We start from the raw sequence: 22,953 nt of genomic DNA, 5'->3' as shown, positions 1-22,953 counted from the left end.
ACTCCACCAAACCAAGACATCCGCCAAACCAACACATCCGCCAAACCAACACATCCGCCAAACCAAGACATCCGCCAAACCAACACATCCGCCAAACCAACACATCCGCCAAACCAACACATCCGCCAAACCAACACATCCGCCAAACCAACACATCCGCCAAACCAACACATCCGCCAAACCAACACATCCGCCAAACCAACACATCCGCCAAACCAACACATCCGCCAAACCAACACATCCGCCAAACCAACACATCCGCCAAACCAACACATCCGCCAAACCAACACATCTGCCAAACCAACATATCCGCCAAAACAACACATCCGCCAAACCAACACATTCACCAGACCATCCCCTCCACCAAACCATCACCTCCGCCAAACCAACACATCCTCCAAACCAACACATCCTCCAAACCAACACATCCTCCAAACCAACACATTCCTCCAAACCAACACATCCGCCAAACCAACACATCCGCCAAACCAACACATCCGCCAAACCAACACATCCTCCAAACCAACACATCCTCCAAACCAACACATCCTCCAAACCAACACATCCGCCAAACCAACACATCCTCCAAACCAACACATTCCTCCAAACCAACACATCCGCCAAACCAACACATCCGCCAAACCAACACATCCGCCAAACCAACACATCCTCCAAACCAACACATCCTCCAAACCAACACATCCGCCAAACCAACACATCCTCCAAATCAACACATCCGCCAAACCAACACATCCGCCAAACCAACACATCCGCCAAACCAACACATCCTCCAAACCAACACATCCTCCAAACCAACACATCCTCCAAACCAACACATCCTCCAAACCAACACATCCGCCAAACCAACGCATCCGCCAAACCAACGCATCCGCCAAACCAACGCATCCGCCAAACCAACACATCCGCCAAACCAACACATCCGCCAAACCAACACATCCGCCAAACCAACACATCCGCCAAACCAACGCATCCGCCAAACCAACGCATCCGCCAAACCAACACATCCGCCAAACCAACACATCCGCCAAACCAACGCATCCGCCAAACCAACACATCAGCCAAACCAACACATCCGCCAAACCAACACATCCGCCAAACCAACACATCCGCCAAACCAACACATCCGCCAAACCAACACATCCGCCAAACCAACACATCCGCCAAACCAACACATCCGCCAAACCAACACATCCGCCAAACCAACGCATCCGCCAAACCAACGCATCCGCCAAACCAACGCATCCGCCAAACCAACACATCAGCCAAACCAACACATCCGCCAAACCAACACATCCGCCAAACCAACACATCCGCCAAACCAACACATCCGCCAAACCAACACATCCGCCAAACCAACACATCCGCCAAACCAACACATCCTCCAAACCAACACATCCGCCAAACCAACACATCCGCCAAACCAACACATCCGCCAAACCAACACATCCGCCAAACCAACGCATCCGCCAAACCAACGCATCCGCCAAACCAACGCATCCGCCAAACCAACGCATCCGCCAAACCAACGCATCCGCCAAACCAACGCATCCGCCAAACCAACACATCCGCCAAACCAACACATCCGCCAAACCAACACATCCGCCAAACCAACACATCCGCCAAACCAACACAGCCGCCAAACCAACACATCCGCCAAACCAACACATCCTCCAAACCAACACATCCTCCAAACCAACACATCCTCCAAACCAACACATCCTCCAAACCAACACATCCTCCAAACCAACACATCCGCCAAACCAACACATCCTCCAAACCAACACATCCGCCAAACCAACACATCCGCCAAACCAACACATCCGCCAAACCAACACATCCTCCAAACCAACACATCCTCCAAACCAACACATCCTCCAAACCAACACATCCTCCAACATCCTCCAAACCAACACATCCTCCAAACCAACAGCATCCGCCAAACCAACACATCCTCCAAACCAACACATCCTCCAAACCAACACATCCTCCAAACCAACACATTCCTCCAAACCAACACATCCGCCAAACCAACGCATCCTCCAAACCAACACATCCGCCAAACCAACACATCCTCCAAACCAACACATCCTCCAAACCAACACATCCTCCAAACCAACACATCCGCCAAACCAACGCATCCTCCAAACCAACACATCCGCCAAACCAACACATCCGCCAAACCAACACATCCGCCAAACCAACACATCCTCCAAACCAACACATCCGCCAAACCAACACATCCGCCAAACCAACACATCCGCCAAACCAACACATCTGCCAAACCAACATATCCGCCAAAACAACACATCCGCCAAACCAACACATCCGCCAAACCAACACATCCTCCAAACCAACACATCCGCCAAACCAACACATCCGCCAAACCAACACATCTGCCAAACCAACATATCCGCCAAAACAACACATCCGCCAAACCAACACATCCGCCAAACCAACACATCCTCCAAACCAACACATCCTCCAAACCAACACATCCGCCAAACCAACACATCCTCCAAACCAACACATCCTCCAACATCCTCCAAACCAACACATCCTCCAAACCAACACATCCGCCAAACCAACACATCCTCCAAACCAACACATCCTCCAAACCAACACATCCGCCAAACCAACACATCCGCCAAACCAACACATCCTCCAAACCAACACATCCTCCAAACCAACACATCTTACCTTCTATCAAGGTAAGATCGCCCTCCATCTAAGTCCAAACCTATCTTTGTGCAAGGAAGGATAGCGGATAGTGCTACAGAGCTGGTGTAGGCACGTTTTAGAAGCACAAGTGGAAAAGAATATAAGACGGCTGTTTCTAAAAGAGAGGCCAAAGCAATCTTCAACTGAGTGAAAAGAGAAGAGCACATTGAAAGTTTGCTGCCATTAACAACGAAGTAGATTCCCCACCTTCTGAAGACATGTAGAATTTCGTGGAGAAGCTGGGAAAGAGCTCTCACTGATCGAAATCCTGCACTGTATACCAGAATTATATGAAAGACTATACAAAAGCACGTGATCGTGACATGTTGCGAAGTCCGTCCTTGACACCACTGGACAATTCACCACACACAAAGCCTTTCATCCGCAGTTTTATGGAGTATTGCTCTCTCCTATGGGCTAGTGCTCCTGCCTCACACCAAGCTCGGCTTCACGCTGGAGAAACCAAGACTTTCAGAATCATTGGTATCTCCCGTGATGAAGCTGATTCTGAAGTCCTTTCACTCACTCACCACAGGCAGGTTGGTGGTCTTTCTGTCTTCTACCGACTCCTCTCCGGCCTTGCTCCCCCTGCCCTGTCTGTGATCTGTCCCCCAAATATTCCTTCAGGATGCACAAGATCTGCCAGCAACCCTCTTTTGGTGAAACCACCAAAATCAAGACTCTCTACTCACCATCACTATTTCATTCCTCTATACTCCCGCCTTTGGAACAAACTCCCTCACTCTCTCCAATCCTTCTCCTCCAGGTCTTAAAAACAGCTGTTCACCACCATCTCTCATCTTCCTCCATCCAAAACCTTCATCTTTTAATACCCCCATATTGCTCTCCCCTATGGGCTGGTGCTCCTGCCTCACACCTAACTCGGCTTCACGCTGTAGAAGCCAAGACTTTCAGAATCATTGGAATCTCCCGCGATGAAGCTGATTCTGAAGTCCTTTCACTCGATCACCACAGGCGTGGTGTTCTTTCTGTCTTCTAACGACTCCTCTCCGGCTTTGCTCAACCTGCCCTGCCCGAAATTAAAAACACCTCACAGCCATAAAACAAGCAATAAAAACACCACACAGCCACAAAATTAAAAGCACCTCACCACCACGAAATTGAAAACACCTCACAGCCATAAAACACCGAATAAAAACACCTCACAGCCATAAAACACGTAATAAAAACACCTCACAGCCATAAAACACGTAATAAAAACACCTCACAGCCATAAAACATGTAATAAAAACACCTCACAGCCATAAAACACGTAATAAAAACACCACACAGCCACAAAATTAAAAACACCTCACCACCACAAAATTAAAAACACCTCACCACCACGAAATTGAAAACACCTCACAGCCATAAAACACCGAATAAAAACACCTCACAGCCATAAAACACGTAATAAAAACACCTCACAGCCATAAAACACGTAATAAAAACACCTCACCCCCACAAAATTGAAAACACCTCACAGCCATAAAACACGTAATAAAAACACCTCACCACCAGGAAATTAAAAACACCTCACAGCCATAAAACACGGAATAAAAACACCTCACAGCCAAAAAACACGGAATAAAAACACCTCACAGCCAAAAAACACGTAATAAAAACACCTCACAGCCATAAAACACGAAATAAAAACACCTCACCACCAGGAAATTAAAAACACCTCACAGCCAAAAAACACGGAATAAAAACACCTCACAGCCAAAAAACACGTAATAAAAACACCTCACAGCCATAAAACACGTAATAAAAACACCTCACCACCAGGAAATTAAAAACACCTCACAGCCATAAAACACGAAATAAAAACACCTCACAGCCAAAAAACACGGAATAAAAAAACCTCACAGCCAAAAAACACGGAATAAAAACACCTCACAGCCAAAAAACACGTAATAAAAACACCTCACAGCCATAAAACACGAAATAAAAACACCTCACAGCCAAAAAACACGGAATAAAAACACCTCACAGCCAAAAAACATGTAATAAAAACACCTCACAGCCATAAAACACGAAATAAAAACACCTCACAGCCAAAAATAAAGGAATAAAAACACCTCACAGCCAAAAATAAAGGAATAAAAACACCTCACAGCCAAAAAACACGGAATAAAAACACCTCACAGCCAAAAAACACGTAATAAAAACACCTCACAGCCAAAAAACACGGAATAAAAACACCTCACAGCCAAAAAACACGGAATAAAAACACCTCACAGCCAAAAAACACGGAATAAAAACACCTCACAGCCAAAAAACACGTAATAAAAACACCTCACCACCAGGAAATTAAAAACACCTCACAGCCATAAAACACGGAATAAAAACACCTCACAGCCAAAAAACACGGAATAAAAACACCTCACAGCCATAAAACACGTAATAAAAACACCTCACCACCAGGAAATTAAAAACACCTCACAGCCATAAAACACGGAATAAAAACACCTCACAGCCAAAAAACACGGAATAAAAACACCTCACAGCCAAAAAACACGTAATAAAAACACCTCACAGCCATAAAACACGAAATAAAAACACCTCACCACCAGGAAATTAAAAACACCTCACAGCCAAAAAACACGGAATAAAAACACCTCACAGCCAAAAAACACGTAATAAAAACACCTCACAGCCATAAAACACGTAATAAAAACACCTCACCACCAGGAAATTAAAAACACCTCACAGCCATAAAACACGAAATAAAAACACCTCACAGCCAAAAAACACGGAATAAAAAAACCTCACAGCCAAAAAACACGGAATAAAAACACCTCACAGCCAAAAAACACGTAATAAAAACACCTCACAGCCATAAAACACGAAATAAAAACACCTCACAGCCAAAAAACACGGAATAAAAACACCTCACAGCCAAAAAACATGTAATAAAAACACCTCACAGCCATAAAACACGAAATAAAAACACCTCACAGCCAAAAATAAAGGAATAAAAACACCTCACAGCCAAAAATAAAGGAATAAAAACACCTCACAGCCAAAAAACACGGAATAAAAACACCTCACAGCCAAAAAACACGGAATAAAAACACCTCACAGCCAAAAAACACGTAATAGAAACACCTCACAGCCATAAAACACGGAATAAAAACACCTCACCACCAGGAAATTAAAAACACCTCACAGCCATAAAACACGGAATAAAAACACCTCACAGCCATAAAACACGAAATAAAAACACCTCACAGCCAAAAAACACGGAATAAAAACACCTCACAGCCAAAAAACACGTAATAAAAACACCTCACAGCCATAAAACACGAAATAAAAACACCTCACAGCCAAAAAACACGGAATAAAAACACCTCACAGCCAAAAAACACGTAATAAAAACACCTCACAGCCATAAAACACGGAATAAAAACACCTCACCACCAGGAAATTAAAAACACCTCACAGCCAAAAAACACGGAATAAAAACACCTCACAGCCAAAAAACACGGAATAAAAACACATCACAGCCATAAAACACGGAATAAAAACACCTCACAGCCATAAAACACGAAATAAAAACACCTCACAGCCATAAAACACGGAATAAAAACACCTCACAGCCATAAAACACGAAATAAAAACACCTCACAGCCATAAAACACATAATAAAAACACCTCACAGCCAAAAAACACGTAATAAAAACACCTCACAGCCATAAAACACGCAATAAAAACACCTCACACCATCAAACACGTAATAAATACACCTCACAGCCATAAAACACGGAATAAAAACACCTCACAGCCATAAAACACGAAATAAAAACACCTCACCGCCACAAAACACGGAATAAAAACACCTCACGGCCATAAAACACGGAATAAAAACACCTCACAGCCATAAAACACGAAATAAAAACACCTCACAGCCAAAAAACACGTAATAAAAATACCTCACAGCCATAAAACACGGAATAAAAACACCTCACAGCCATAAAACACGAAATAAAAACACCTCACAGCCAAAAAACACGTAATAAAAACATCTCACCGCCACAAAATTGAAAACACCTCAGCCAGAAAACACGAAATTAAAAACACCTCACCACCAAAAAATTATAAACACCTCACCACCAAGTAATTTAAAACACCTCACAGCCATAAAACACGTAATAAAAACACCTCACAGCCACAAAATTAAAAACACCTCACCACCAAGTAATTTAAAACACCTCACAGCCATAAAACACATAATAAAAACACCTCACAGCCACAAAACACGTAATAAAAACACCTCACAGCCATAAAACACGTAATAAAAACACCTCACAGCCACAAAATTAAAAACACCTCACCACCAAGTAATTCAAGACACCTCACCACCACGAAATTGAAAACACCTCATAGCCACAAAATTAAAAACACCTCACCACCACGAAATAAAAAACACCTCACAGCCATAAAACACGTAATAAAAACACCTCACCACCACGAAATTGAAACACCTCACGGCCTTGAAATTAAAAACACCTCAAAGCCATAAAACACGTAATAAAAATACCTCACCACCACGAAATTGAAAACACCTCACCACCACGAAATAAAAAACACCTCACAGCCATGAAATTAAAAACACCTCAAAGCCATAAAACACGTAATAAAAACACCTCACCACCACGAAATTAAAAACACCTCACCACCACGTCATTTAAAAACACCTCACCACCACATAATTCAAAACACCTCACCACCACGTAATTAAAAACACCTCACCACCACGTAATTATAAATACCTCACCACACATAATTTAAAACACCTCACCACACATAATTTAAAACACCTCACCACCACATAATTAAAAACACCTCACCACCAAGTAATTTAAAACACCTCACCCCCACGTAATTTAAAACACCTCACCCCCACCAAATTCAAAACACCTCACCACCACATAATCCAAAACACTTCACCACCACATAATCCAAAACACCTCACCCCCATGTAATTCAAAACACCTCACCCCCATGTAATTCAAAACACCTTACCATCATGTCATTCGAAACACCTTACCACCACATAATTCAAAACACGTCACCACCATGTAATTCAAAACACCTCACCACCACATAATTAAAAACACCTTACGACCACATAATTAAAAACACCTCACCACCATGTAATTAAAAACACCTCACCACCATATAATTCAAAACACCTCATCACCATATAATTAAAAACACCTTACCATCATGTCATTCGAAACACCTTACCACCACATAATTCAAAACACCTCACCACCATATAATTCAAAACACCTCACCACCACATAATTAAAAACACCTTACGACCACATAATTAAAAACACCTCACCACCATATAATTCAAAACACCTCACCACCACATAATTAAAAACACCTTACCATCATGTCATTCGAAACACCTTACCACCACATAATTCAAAACACCTCACCACCATATAATTCAAAACACCTCACCACCACATAATTAAAAACACCTTACGACCACATAATTAAAAACACCTCACCACCATATAATTCAAAACACCTCATCACCATATAATTAAAAACACCTCACCACCATGTAATTCAAAACACCTCACCACCATATAATTCAAAACACCTCATCACCACGTAATTAAAAACACCTCACCACCACGTAATTATAAATACCTCACCACACATAATTTAAAACACCTCACCACACATAATTTAAAACACCTCACCACCACAGAATTAAAAACACCTCACCACCATGTAATTATAAATACCTCACCACACATAATTTAAAACACCTCACCACACATAATTTAAAACATCTCACCACCACATAATTAAAAACACCTCACTACCAAGTAATTTAAAACACCTCACCCCCACGTAATTTAAAACACCTCACCACCACCAAATTCAAAACACCTCACCACCACATAATCCAAAACACCTCACCACCACATAATCCAAAACACCTCACCCCCATGTAATCCAAAACACCTCACCCCCATGTAATTCAAAACACCTTACCATCATGTCATTCGAAACACCTTACCACCACATAATTCAAAACACGTCACCACCATGTAATTCAAAACACCTCACCACCACATAATTAAAAACACCTTACGACCACATAATTAAAAACACCTCACCGCCATGTAATTAAAAACACCTCACCACCATGTAATTAAAAACACCTCACCACCATATAATTCAAAACACCTCACCACCATATAATTCAAAACACCTCACCACCATATAATTCAAAACACCTCACCACCATATAATTCAAAACACCTCACCACCACATAATTAAAAACACCTTACGACCACATAATTAAAAACACCTCACCACCATGTAATTCAAAACACCTCACCACCATGTAATTAAAAACACCTCACCACCATATAATTCAAAACACCTCACCACCATATAATTCAAAACACCTCATCACCAACTAATTCAAAACACCTCACCACCACATAATTAAAAACACCTCACCACCACATAATTAAAAACACCTTACGACCACATAATTAAAAACACCTCACCACCATGTAATTCAAAACACCTCACCACCATGTAATTAAAAACACCTTACGACCACATAATTAAAAACACCTCACCACCATGTAATTCAAAACACCTCACCACCACATAATTAAAAACACCTCACCACCACATAATTAAAAACACCTTACGACCACATAATTAAAAACACCTCACCACCATGTAATTCAAAACACCTCACCACCATGTAATTAAAAACACCTTACGACCACATAATTAAAAACACCTCACCACCATGTAATTCAAAACACCTCACCACCATATAATTCAAAACACCTCACCACCACATAATTAAAAACACCTTACGACCACATAATTAAAAACACCTCACCACCATGTAATTCAAAACACCTCACCACCATGTAATTAAAAACACCTCACCACCATATAATTCAAAACACCTCACCACCATATAATTCAAAACACCTCATCACCAACTAATTCAAAACACCTCACCACCACATAATTAAAAACACCTCACCACCATATAATTCAAAACACCTCACCACCATATAATTCAAAACACCTCATCACCAACTAATTCAAAACACCTCACCACCACATAATTAAAAACACCTCACCACCACGTAATTCAAAACACCTCACCACCATGTGAATTAAAAACACCTCACCCCCACGACTACTGTACTAGTTGAATATGTTTCTGCAGTGCTTAAGACTATTCTTGCATCCTCCTCATATATAATTAAGCAACAAATAATAAACTGTGAAATTAATTGTGTATTTGCAATTCAGAATGGTTTTAGTCATGTGGATGCACACCATTGTTATTAAGGGAAGAAACTCAATCTGGAAATTGTACGTTCAACACGTAATGCTGTAATTATCTTCACCCAAATTTAGTGATTCTTCACCCAAATGATTGTGTGAATCACATCTACCATGGAAACTGTGAAAATGTCTGCACACGACACGTCTCTATAACCTCTGTAAATCAGCCAGCCATGTGGTCTAAGCCAGGTTAGGAATGGCAACTGGCATCATGCCACAGCACATGCGATGGCTCACGCAATCTGCATAAATGGGGCTGCTGATGCAAGATTTAACCAAAAAAAATTCAATTTCTTATAAATCGGCAAGAAAGGTTGACGGTTTAAATTTGTGTGGGACTTGTTGAACGTGACAAAATCATCAATGTGCAAGATGGCATTGACTTTTTACACTATCAGATGAGACGAGCGATATTCCGACTCCTACAAGGTATGCTGTGGTAGTAATTTTCATCTTCACTGCATTACAATGCTTGCCCTCGTACAGTAAATACGAACATGGCCACTACATTTCTTTCATTGGAGTATCTTTATTGGCCTCCGTTGGACTTAGTCCAAAATGGGGGCTTATGGATTGGGTCTCGTCCGTCCGTCCATGTGTCTCGGAGATCTCGGAGATGTATGGACCGATTTTGTTCATACTTTGCACAAAAACAAGACATGACGGTATACATAAGCGCATCATTTTATTTCATGATGCGATCAAATATGGCCGGCTGGCGGCCATTTTAGTTATAAAAAAACCCGATGTGGAACACGTCTTCAACCATTTCTCGGACATGCATTTACCGATGTTATTCAAACTTGGCACACAGATAATGAACAATGTCGTACATGTGCATATCTTTTTCTTTTGAGATGAGATCCAAGATGGCAGACTGGCGGCCATTTTGTTACTTAAATGTATCCCCAACAATTTCTTGAACATGCATGGTCTGATTTTGTTCAATCTTGGCAAAAGCAGAGTACATGTTGACATACACGTGCAACTCACTTTATTTTGCGATCTGATCAAAGATGGCCGACTGGTAGATTGGCGGCCATATTAGCTGTAAAAAAAAAACTCCGATATTGACCACGTCCTCAACCATTTCTTGGATGTGCATATACCGATTTTGTTCAAACTGGGCACACAGAAAATGAGTGATGGCTTACATGTCCATGTCATTTTGTTTGGATATCAAATCCAAGATGGCCGACTGGCGGCCATTTTGTTACTTAAACGTTTCCCAAACCATTTCTCGGACATGCATGGACCGATTTTGTTCAAACTTGGCACAAAGACAACAAATGAAAGTATACATATGCAGAAGATTTTGTTTTTTAATCTGACCAAAGATGGCCGACTGGTGGCCTTTAACTGTGTACAGAAAAAAATTACTAAAACCACGGGGCCGATGACATTTTATGCCTTTTTCTTATAGTTGGCTTTGCTATAACTACTCCTAAATTGTATATTGATCAAGAAAATTGAATTTGGCATGAATGAGTCGATGGATATGCTTCAACTCATGTTATATGTCCACCCACTGTTACGTTTGATCTCAATTAAAGGTCACAATTAAACTAAAATGATTTTGAAAGGGCACATCACCTGTTGAACCCAAAATTGAATCACGTCGTCTTTGTATCGCATTCCATACCTATGCAAAGTTTGGTTGAAGTCATTTCTGTGGTTCACAGGTTATCATGGTAATAAAAGATTGCTACATAGGCCCGGACATATTGCGTTAGCGTGTTTGTGTTCCAACCTGAACCGATGCTTCACGATGTAGCGAACAGAGGTTAAAATGGAATATACCAAATGTCCATTGTCTACTGATGTCTCAGGCATGGCCTGGATGTTGTACTTGTTGAAGTTCCTACATGAGCCTTAAATCACTGTACCTTATTACAAAAATACAGTGATCGAAGGAAAATGTTTGACAGTGCTCGTTTATATTTCAGAAATTGAAAAAAATGAAAGCAGTCGATTTTGGGTTCCTTCTGATGCCTCCAATGTGCAGTATTTGTTTTACTGTTTACATTTCATTTTAAAGAAACCTGATGAAGATACTGGGGCAGGTAATGACAATAATAAAAATAATTATGCCCCAATGGCAAATGGTAAGGTGAAACCAATTGGGCTCTCTGGGTGGCAAACCTTACCCTCGAGATGGATTTTGTTTCTTTACGGGAGCGAGGCTCATGGAAGAGCAACGTAGAACTGACCGTGACACAAACATCAAGGGAATGAATGAACAGGAAAAGATGAGCAGGAGGAGGGGAGGAAACTGAAATTATGAGCAAGTAAGAAGGTTGTTGGGTTTGGAAAAGTTAATCGAGGTAATAGAGATCATGGGTAAAATTGGGGATGACAACAGATGGAGTTGCACTGCTTGCTTGAACGGAAGAGAGAGACAGAGCCTATGGAATGTGGTTTTATAGATGGGAGAAGCGAAGAATGAAAGAGTCCAGGTGTGCAGACAGTCTGGATTTTGGAAGTTTAACCAGGAGGAGGTTACTGGAAGAATGTGTGCATCCTGGAGTACATATGGATTGTCAGAGGATTGAGAGAGAGAGAGACAGCAGTGTGAGTAATATTCCAGGTCGAAAATCCCATAGAAACCAGCAGAGAACAGGGGGACATTTATATTGGTCGCTATTGGAAATCCCAGTTTATATCGGTTTCTACAGGAACCAGTAGAGTTTCCAGAAGAAACCAAACCAGATTCGGTTGAAATGAATAGAAACCATTATATGCAATAGGTCTGAAACCCATAGAAACCAATAGGAACCTTTAAGTGCAACTGGTCCGAAAGAAACCATTAGGGTTTACTGCTCTGAAAACCCATAGACCAACCAAAATACATTAATTATATTTTGTTATAAACAAACACAAAACACACAGTTCTACATATAATGGAATTATAGCCATGTTTTTTTTTATAACATCAAGTTGTTTGCCCTCCAGAAGCCAGATAGCTCAAATGGTAGAGCACTGGTATGGTTCACAAGAAGACCTGGGTTTGGTTCCTGGTCTGGGTATGTAATTTTCCCACATGTCATTTGTTTTTTTTCAATCCTGTTCATTCATATATTGGTATTCTATTGGTCTCCTACTGGTCCCATTGACATATATTTTTTTTTGGGGGGTATTTTCTACTGGTCCAGTATTTCACTTCCCTTCTTGAAACCAGTATATCCTACTGGTTAAATTTCCTATGGGATTTGTCATATTGGTTTTCTATGGGATTTTTGACCTGGGATCAGAGAATAGATGGGAGAAAACAGAAAAACCATCGATCTGCCTGTAATGTGAGACCATGAGCCTCATCATGGGAGATTCCAATAATTTTGAGAGCTTTAGATTGCACAGCATCTAGGAGAGACAGATTTGATGCTGGGGGCTGGGGAACTTTCTGGGAGCAGTACTCCATTGAGTTATGGACAAAGGTCCAGTAGGCTATAAATAGCTCTGATTTTCAAAGGCAAGACTTGGATCAATGGAGGATGCACGGTCTGTGGCTGGCTTTGCAGGCCAGCTTCGCTTCGGTAAGTAATGCTGTCGGCCTTGGAAAGGTTACGGTTGCTGGTGAGGTCTGGAAGTTCAAGAGACAGCTTTCAAATTAAATGAAATAAAATAAATTGGACTAAAAATGATTATGTGGGAGATTAAAAGTCTCATCAAAAGTTTTGTGAAATAAATTATGATAAAACTAGAACAATGCGACTGTGTCGCCAATATGCCTACGCAGAGTCCCACAACGGGTAGATGCCATCACTCTGCATATGTATGGGTAGGGGATCACGTTTGTGAAATTTCGTGTTGATCGGATAGGTTCGTTTTTTATCCAAGATGGCTGCCAAACCACGTGATCTATGACATCATTTTCAAACTACAGACTTGGCATTTAACATGGAATATTTTTTTTTCTTGACTTGGGTTTACTTTCTGAACTCGGTATATCAATCTGGTGAGTTTCTTTTATGCTTCGGTGATTTCTTTGTTAAAAGAACCATGTCACTGATTGTCTGTCGCAGCAAGAAGTCAATAACAGGATTATATCACAGGTGGCATGACAAAATGTATGGACAGGTACATTCGACGATTGGCTTCACAATCGGGTATATAAGGGTTGCTGCGTTATGTATTAGTGGAAAACAACTGCTGCACATCTACAAAAGTTATTGCCGCTTCCCCTGGAGATGGTCCGTCAAGTCGACAATGCTGTTTGTCATTTAGTGGTGGCTTTACGAAATTCCAGCATGAAACAGCATGCTATTGCTTGGCAGTATGGCATCACTCAAGGTCAGGTGTCAAAGATCCTGAAACGAAATGCTCAGAGGGGTGTCCCTACTCCAATACCGAGGCCAGGACGTCCCCACAGAACCACAAGGAGGGATGATCACCAGCTGCACCGGTTAGTCCGCAATGGCCATACCAAGTCAGCTAATCGGCTTCGGGCTGAGTGGCAGCAACTGACAAATGTGCCTGTATCCAGAAGGCTAGTCAACCAATGACTGGTTCAAGCAGGCTATCGTGCCAGGCGTCCCCTGAGAAAGCCACGTCTGACCAGACAACACCGCCAGCGCCGATTAGATTGCAGTGGGCCAGAGAGCACCGTCAATGGCAGCCAGGACACTGGAATCACGTGATCTTCAGTGACGAGTCTAGATTTCTGGTATATCGTCAAGATGGCCACGTCCGAGTGAGCAGACAAGTGCAGGAAGCCTACAACGAAGATTGTATAGTGCCAAGAGTCCAAGCTGGAGGTGGTGGGGTGACCGTTTGGGCTTCTTTTCATGCAGGGGGCAAAACTGACCTGGTTGTTCTGAATGGAAACCTGAACCAGTTCAAGCACAGGGCCATTCTGGAAGAAACATTGCTTCCATTTGTTCGTGCAGCCTTTCGAGGAAACTTTGTCTTCCAAGATGACAATGCACGGCCTCATCGTGCTCGCATGATCCAACACTTTCTTGCTGACTGTGGTGTAGAGCATATGGAGTGGCCTGACATGTCCCCGGATATGAATCCGCTAGAGAACCTGTGGGCAGAATTAACGCGTCAAATCGACAACTTGGACCAGCAGCCTGCCTCTGTGCGTGAATTGCAGTAGGCTATTGTAACTGCATGGTAAGCGATTCCTGTCCAAACCTTGGCAAATCTCGTGAGCAGCATGCCTGAACGTGTACGCGCTCTCCTGAATGCTCGTGGGGGTTACACGAAGTACTGAACTGTAATTTTACTGTCCGTAATACCAGTCGTAATTTAACTTTTGGTTTTGTTAAAAAAAATTTTGGCTAATGTGCAAAATAAAGAGATACTTCTGGAAAACGCACAGAAGTTTAACACAGTACTGTCCGTGAATTGAGTTCGATATCAGTTTACATCACTTTCAAGGATCAATTTATTTGCTTCGAAATGTCAAATGTGGTTTTTGTTTCTTTTAAAGGTCACATTAACAAAATCTAGAATAATTTCAACATAATTCCAATGAACTTTTGGTTCTGAGACATCTTGAAAAGTCAGTTCACCCCCACAAAAAAAATATTCTATATTAAATGCCAAGTCTGTATATGCAACAGTGCTGTTAGATGATATTTGTAAAATGTGCATCGATAGGGTAAGTGGTTTCAGAGATATAATTATTGAATATTTTCCTTCAATCCAATATGGCTGCCAAACCATTTGACCTATAATGTCATAAATTTAATATTTCAATACAAATAATTCATAGATCATGTGCATGTAATTTCAGATTTTTAGGATAAGGAATTTGATTTAAACATTTTTGGCTGGTATACCACTTCACCTATGATGTCATTATCATGCTTTTGTTCCCCATTGGGAGTACTTGACAATGTGCGAAGATTCAAATTTTTCCATTTAGCGGTTTCCGAGAAATAATTTTTTGATTATTTGCTTTTAATCCAAGATGGCTACCATACCACGTGACCTATGACGTCACAATTATCATAAAAACATTCTGCGTTGGGTGTCACTCCTCCCCTGCAAGTTTCGTCACAATCGTACATATGGTTGCTGAGAAAAACGAGGTTTAGCCCTTACGGATGGACGGACAAACGGACAACCCTAAAACATAATGCCTTCAGCGACTTTGTTGGCAGAGGCATAAAAATCTAACTTTAGATGTGACTGTAACTTCAGATTTGTGCACATTTTTGCGGTATTGGCATGAATGCCAAAAAGCAACCTGAAACCCATTAGAGTCGATACATATTTGTTCAGTGAAGGAGAAGAGGCCGAATATTTTTCTGCAGACAAAATCTGGACTCATTAAAGAGTGAGGGAGAGTAAAAGGGCAACATTGACAGTGCCCCCACTTCAAGGGAAATCTTCAAGGGACATCGAAGAACATCCTGGAGAGCGCAGAGGACTAAAAGGGCAGAGTATTATATTGACTGACGGTTAAAAAAATATATCAAATTGCAAATCAAGGTAGGGAATGGCACCACACTTAGCCGAACATAAATGACTACGACTAGCAACGGTACCTGCCCTATGGGCGGGGCTTCAATTGGGAGGCCCAAATGAAAAGGTAAAACATCAGAAATTGAAGGCTTTTTTATTTTAAACGATTCAGATAAACATCCGTTAAATCATATCACACGCAAATCATCAAAATCTAAACAGTATTTGTAGAATTTCAATAAAAGCCACATCACTGTTCATATCGGTAAATGATAATTCCATCGTGTTTGGAAAAACTGGAAAATCTTATGATAATTCACCAAATGTCCATCCGTTTGTCTGTCTGTCTGTCCGTTCGAAGGTACCGTAAAAACTGCTGAACCGATCGCAACGATATTTTGGGTGGATAATCGTGGGATCTCCAGGAGTAAAATAGGCTATTTCGTTTTCCCAATTTCAGCTTTGATCTCCAGCATTCTCAGGTTTGGACTCCCGCATAACATTCGCGTTCGCATAACGTTCATTGTGACGATATTGTTGTCCTGGGTGCCGCACAAACGGCTGCACCGATCGCTGTATGGCTGCTTTTTTTTTTTGTATACAGAGTCGAGGCTCATGAAAGAGCTAACATTTATCAAAGAAACAAATCAAAAGAGCGCATACCTTCGCCGCAGCTACTGTTCTGTACTTGGCATGGGAGTGTAGGGAACAGAACAGTGAACAGTTTGGTGCTGATTTCATGCAAATCGGATAAGAATTGACCGAGTTATGACAAAAAACGCACATTTTGCAAGGTCGTGACCCCCCTGACCTTTGACCCCCAACCGCTAACAAGGGTAATGTCTTCACTGGGTCATGTCGTATATCACAAGATCGGGCATCGAATTCTGAACATTTTGGCATTAGTTGCATGCCAATTGGATAAAAATTGACCGCGCTATGGTAAAAATACGATTTTGACCTTTTCGTGACCTTGACCTTGACCTTTGACCCGATTGCTCCCAAAATCTAATCAAATGTGTCCCGTATAATAACCAATCATCCCACCAAATTTCATGCAATTCGGTTGAATACTTTTTGAGTTATGCGAATAACATACACACACACACACACACAGACATACAAATAAATACACAGCGATCAAAACATAACCTTCCGCTTTTGCGAAGGTAACAAACAAGCAAACAAAGTATATATAAAGGGGAGCAGTCGACAAGATGGGGAAAGAAGGGGAGGAAGCACACAAACACAACATTTGAGAGCAGGGACATCGGGAGATGTGTGGGAGGGAGAGGGCCTGGGGGGAGGCAGGATAGGTATAAAATGCAAGGACACCAAGGACTTCCAGGAAAGAAGACAAAAGTCACCTCAAAAAAGTGGATTTGGGGTGAAATTAGCAGGGGTAGAAAAGATCAAGGTTTTGGATTGGGGAAGATAAGAGATGGTGGTGAACAGCCGTTTTAAAAACCTGGAGGGAGGAGTGGGATTGAAGAGAGTGAGGGAGTTTGTTCCAGAGGTGGGAGAAAAGAGGAATGAAGGAGTGAAGGTGACCAGAGAGTCTTGATTTTGGCAGTTTAACCATAAGAGGGTTGCAGGCAGATCTTGTGCGACCTGTAGGAATATTTGGGGGACAGAGCCCAGAGAGAGCTTGGGGAGCAAGGCCGGAGAGGAGTCGGTAGAAGACGGAAAGACCACCAACCTGCCTGCGGCGAGTAAGTGAAAGGCCCTCGGAGATAGCGTCATCGCGGGAGATTCCAATGATTCTGAACGTTTGGTTTCAACAGCGTGAAGACGAGCTAGGTGTGAGGCAGGAGCACCAGCCCAGAGGGGAGAGCAGTATTCCATTGAGCTGCGGATGAAAGCTTTGTATGTGGTGAGGAGCTCTGGTGTGCCAAGGAAGGACTTCGCATGACGGAGGATGCCCAGTCGGCGACTGGCTTTGGAGGCCAGCTTGGAAATGTGGTTTTCCCAGGAAAGATCATGGCAGATAGTGAGACCCAAAAGCTTGAGTGACAGAACTTCTTGGAGAGGATTATTCAGAAAGAACATGGGAGGGTTTTCCAGTCGGTCTTTTCGGAGAGACATCGTAAGAGTGTGAGATTTGTCAGGATTGAAAGACATGTTCCACTTGTTTGCCCAGTCTGTGATTTTGTCCAGGTCTGCAGAGAGTGAGGAGGCTGCAGACTGCCGATCTGAGGGATGAGGAATGGAGCGGCAGAGAGTGGAGTCATCAGCAAAGAGATAGAGAGGATTTTCAAGAGAGTCAGAGAGATCATTGATGAAGACCAGAAAAAGCACAGGGCCCAGAACACTGCCTTGGGGAACTCCAGCCTGAACAGGAAGAGGAGATGAGAGAAACCCTTTCAGGGCCACACGTTGACTACGACGAGAGAGGAAGTCCGCCAGCCATGCGTGGTGATTTCCATGGATACCAAAGGAGGAGAGTTTGGTGAGCAGAGCGGGGTGCCAGACCGTATCGAAGGCACGTGATATGTCGAGGGAGACAGCTCTAATTTCATGTTTGGCATTGAGGACCTCCATCCATTGTGGAGACAGCAGAAGCAGCATGTCCAGAGTCGAGTGAACTGGTATGAAACCAAATTTATAATCAGAGATCAAGCCATTGGAGAAGAGGAAAGATATCATATCCGAAGCAATGATGGATTCCATGACTTTGCTGATAATTGGGAGAAGGCTGATTGGTCTGTTGTTGCTAGGATCTGTTTTTGCACCTTTTTTGTGCAAAGCGGTCATGTTGGCTGATTTCCAAGCAGATGGCAGTTGACCTTGAGCAAAAGAGAGGGTGAAGAGAACAGAGAGAGGGAGTGAAAGAGCGGAAGAACAGGATTTTAGGACCCGTGGGCTGATGCCGTCAGGTCCAGTTGCAGAATCAGAGTCGAGGGTTGACAGAAACTTTTCCACCTTGTCAGGAGGAAAGGACACGGAGTCCAGGAGCAGCTGGGTACGACTGGGTATGGTGGGTACAGAGAGGGATGGGTTTGAGACACAAGATTTGGAGGCAAACACAGAGTTGAGGCATTCAGCTTTTTCACGTGCGGAGTCAGCTGTGTAGCCGTTTGAGGTGAGGGAGGGGATGGAGGGGGAACAAACACCAGAAACAGATTTGACCAGACACCATCAGGATTTGGAAGAGGGAGACAGATAAGAGAGTTCGGTCTTGAGAACGGAGAGATATTGTTTCCTGGCTCTCCTGAGGGTGGACACACACTTGTTTCGGGGTTTGTGAAAGGAAATGAGATTTCCTTCCGTTGGATTTGCTTTCCAGGAGACGAAGGCAAGTTGTTTCTGGGCAACAGCCTCACCACAAGATTCCGTGTACCATGGACGGGCGGAAGGGTATGACAACTGAAGACGAGATGGGATAAATCTGTGCATGAGAGAGCAATTTACTTTGGAAGAATTCCCAGGATGAGTTGATGTCAGAGGTGGTAGAGATGGGAGACCAGTGCAGATGATTGATGGCTGCTTGAAGACCGTGCCAGTTGGCCTGAGTGAAATGCCAGACTCGGCGACGCTGAGCAGGCTCCCTGACAATGGTCAGAGAGATGTCCACTTTAACAAGCACATGATCAGATGAGCCGATTGGAGCAGAAGAAGAGCAGCAGACATTTTCAGGGACGTTAGTCATAACCAAGTCCAGAAGAGAAGATGCTCCGTTGACTGAGATCCGGGTCGGGAAATTGACAGATTGTGTAAGTCCCAGTGAGTCACAGAAGTCCTTTGCTGAGGAGCCATGGCTGGTGAGAGAGGTACCCACACCCAGCCAACTGGCATGGTGACAATTGAAATCACCACATATGAGGAAGAGAGAGTTGGGATGATTCGATAGAAGTTGGTCCATATTATCAGACAGCGAGATGTAGATGGAGTCATCACTGTTTGGTGGACAGTACAACACACATATGAACAAGAGGTGGGAGCGAAGGGGAAGCCGTAGCCAGAGGTATTCCTGGGGGTGAGGTGGAGAGAGTGCAGTGCAGGGCGAGTGAGGAAGAGAGTTTTTGATAAAGATAGCAACCCCACCTCCAGGACGAGGCTCAGGTCTATCATACCGGAGGAGGGAGTAACCCGGTAGAGATACTAAGGAATCAGAGACATCATGAAGGAGGAAAGTTTCTGTTAAGCAGATCACGTCTGGTTTGACAGAAGCAACCTGTATGGAGAGATCAGTTGAGTTTGAACGAAGGCCCCGGATGTTTGAGGTCCATACCGTTAATGAAGAGGAAGGGGGAGCATCGGATACAGAACAGGGGGGAGGAGGGGTCGGGTAAGATGTGGAAGAGGTGGAAGAGGTAGGGAGAGCTGTTGAAGGTGTGTCAGAGATTTCAGAATAGCTCGGAGAAAGGGAAGGATGGGGCGGACAAAAGGTTTGATGGTGATTGGGTGAGGCACAATGAGGTGTTATTTGAGGAGGAGGAAGAGCGAGGAAGAAGGTTGGGGGAGATGGAGGTGCGAGTTGGAAGGGGGAAGAAGCAGGGAGGACGCTTTGAGGAGGGGGAGTGAGAGGGGGGAAATTGAGAAGAAATGAGGGTGGGGAGATTTGAAGGGGAGGGGCGAGGGGGGAGTTTAGGAGGGAAGGGACAAGGGGAGGGATTTGAAAGGGATGGGATATGGGGGAGATTTGGAGGGGAGGGGTGAGGGGGGAGTCTTGGAGGGGAGGAGTGAGGGGGGAGTCTAGGAGGGGAGGGGCGAGGGGGAGTCTTGGAGGGGAGGGGTGTGGGGGGAGTTTAGAGAGAAGGGGCAAGGGGGGAGATTTGAAAGGGATGGGTGATGGGGAGGATTAGGAGGGGAGTGGCAAGGGGGAAGATTTGGAGGGGAGGGGTGATGGGGAAGGTTTGGATGGGAGGGGTTATGGGGATGATTTGGAGGGGAGGGGTGAGATTGGATTTTAGAAAGTGTACGATTAATGGGAAACGAACATTTATTGCAAAATGAGTTTCTTGTGACCTTCGAGTCAAAAATACGTTTAAGGACGCTTGAGGGAGGATGGAGTGCAGGAGAGTTTAGGGAATGTAGAAAAGAGGCACTGAAAGAGATGGAATTTTTTTGGGGGATGAATAGATTTGGTGAGCAAGTCGAAAGCAGCCTTTTGAAGAAGAAGAAGAAAAAGGTGTTATAATATACAACGGAATACAGAACTTGAGGGGAAAGTGTAAACATTTTAAGGTTAATAACAGTGAAAACTATCTGGGGAAATGGGGGAGAAACACGTGGTCGAAGAACGAACGAACGAATAAGAACGAATGAGAACAAAGAATAAGAACAGAGAAGGAATTTTTTTTTTTTTTTTTTTTTTTTTTTTAAACAAGGAAGTAGGCTATGGGGTGAAAAGACTCACCACCACGTACCTAGGGGAGGGGTCGGTGCAGACTGGAAATTTGGGATGAGTACACCTCACCACACATAATTTAAAACATCTCACCACCACATAATTTAAAACACCTCACCACCAAGTAATTTAAAACATCTCACCACCACATAATTTAAAACACCTCACCACCAAGTAATTTAAAACACCTCACCACCAAGTAATTTAAAACATCTCACCACCAAGTAATTTAAAACACCTCACCACCAAGTAATTTAAAACACCTCACCACCACATAATTCAAAACATCTCACTGCCATGTAATTTAAAATACCTCACCCTCACATAATTTAAAACACCTCACCCCCACCAAATTTAAAACACCTCACCCCCATGTAATTTAAAACACCTCATCACCATGTAATTTAAAACACCTCACCACCACATAATTTAAAACACCTCAACACCAAGTAATTTAAAACACCTCACCCCCACATAATTTAAAACACCTCACCCCCACCAAATTCAAAACACCTCACCACCACATAATCCAAAACACCTCACCCCCATGTAATTCAAAACACCTTCCCATCATGTCATTCAAAACACCTCACCACCACATAATTCAAAACACCTCACAACCTCATAATTTAAAATACCTCACCACCACATCATTCAAAACACCTCACAACCAAGTAATTCAAAACACCTCACCACCACGTATTTCAAAACACCTCACCACCAAGTAATTCAAAACACCTCATCACCAGCTAATTAAAAACACCTCACCACCACGTCATTTAAAAACACCTCACCACCACGTAATAATAAATACCTCACTACCATGTGATTCAAAACCATCACAACGTTATTAAAAACACTTCACAACCACGGAAACAAAAGTTTGAGGGAGTCGTTAAATGACAACACAGACACTGCCCAGATGTGTAGATATATAGATAAATGACTGTACCCGAGTTGCCGTTTTGTCATGATTTAAACCAATCATAATTCAAACAATTATTTTGCACAAATGTATTTGTAATATACGTGATATCACATTTTATAAACAATTGAAGTTGAAAAAAAAAAATCCCCAAAAAAAAAACAA

The 22,953-nt window shown here is 42.8% G+C and overlaps 1 protein-coding gene across 1 annotated transcript in view; it reads right to left on the bottom strand.

Moving 5' to 3' along the window:
* LOC137431861 (corticotropin-releasing factor receptor 2-like) overlaps positions 1-22,953 on the bottom strand; it is a 125,826-nt gene that overhangs the window by 30,103 nt on the left and 72,770 nt on the right. The window lies entirely within an intron of this gene.

The sequence above is a fragment of the Myxine glutinosa genome, chromosome 7, assembly GCF_964187855.1.
Source record: "Myxine glutinosa chromosome 7, kmMyxGlut1.1, whole genome shotgun sequence".
Classification (NCBI taxonomy): Eukaryota; Metazoa; Chordata; class Myxini; order Myxiniformes; family Myxinidae; genus Myxine; species Myxine glutinosa.
This window is presented reverse-complemented; position numbering and strand designations above follow the sequence as displayed.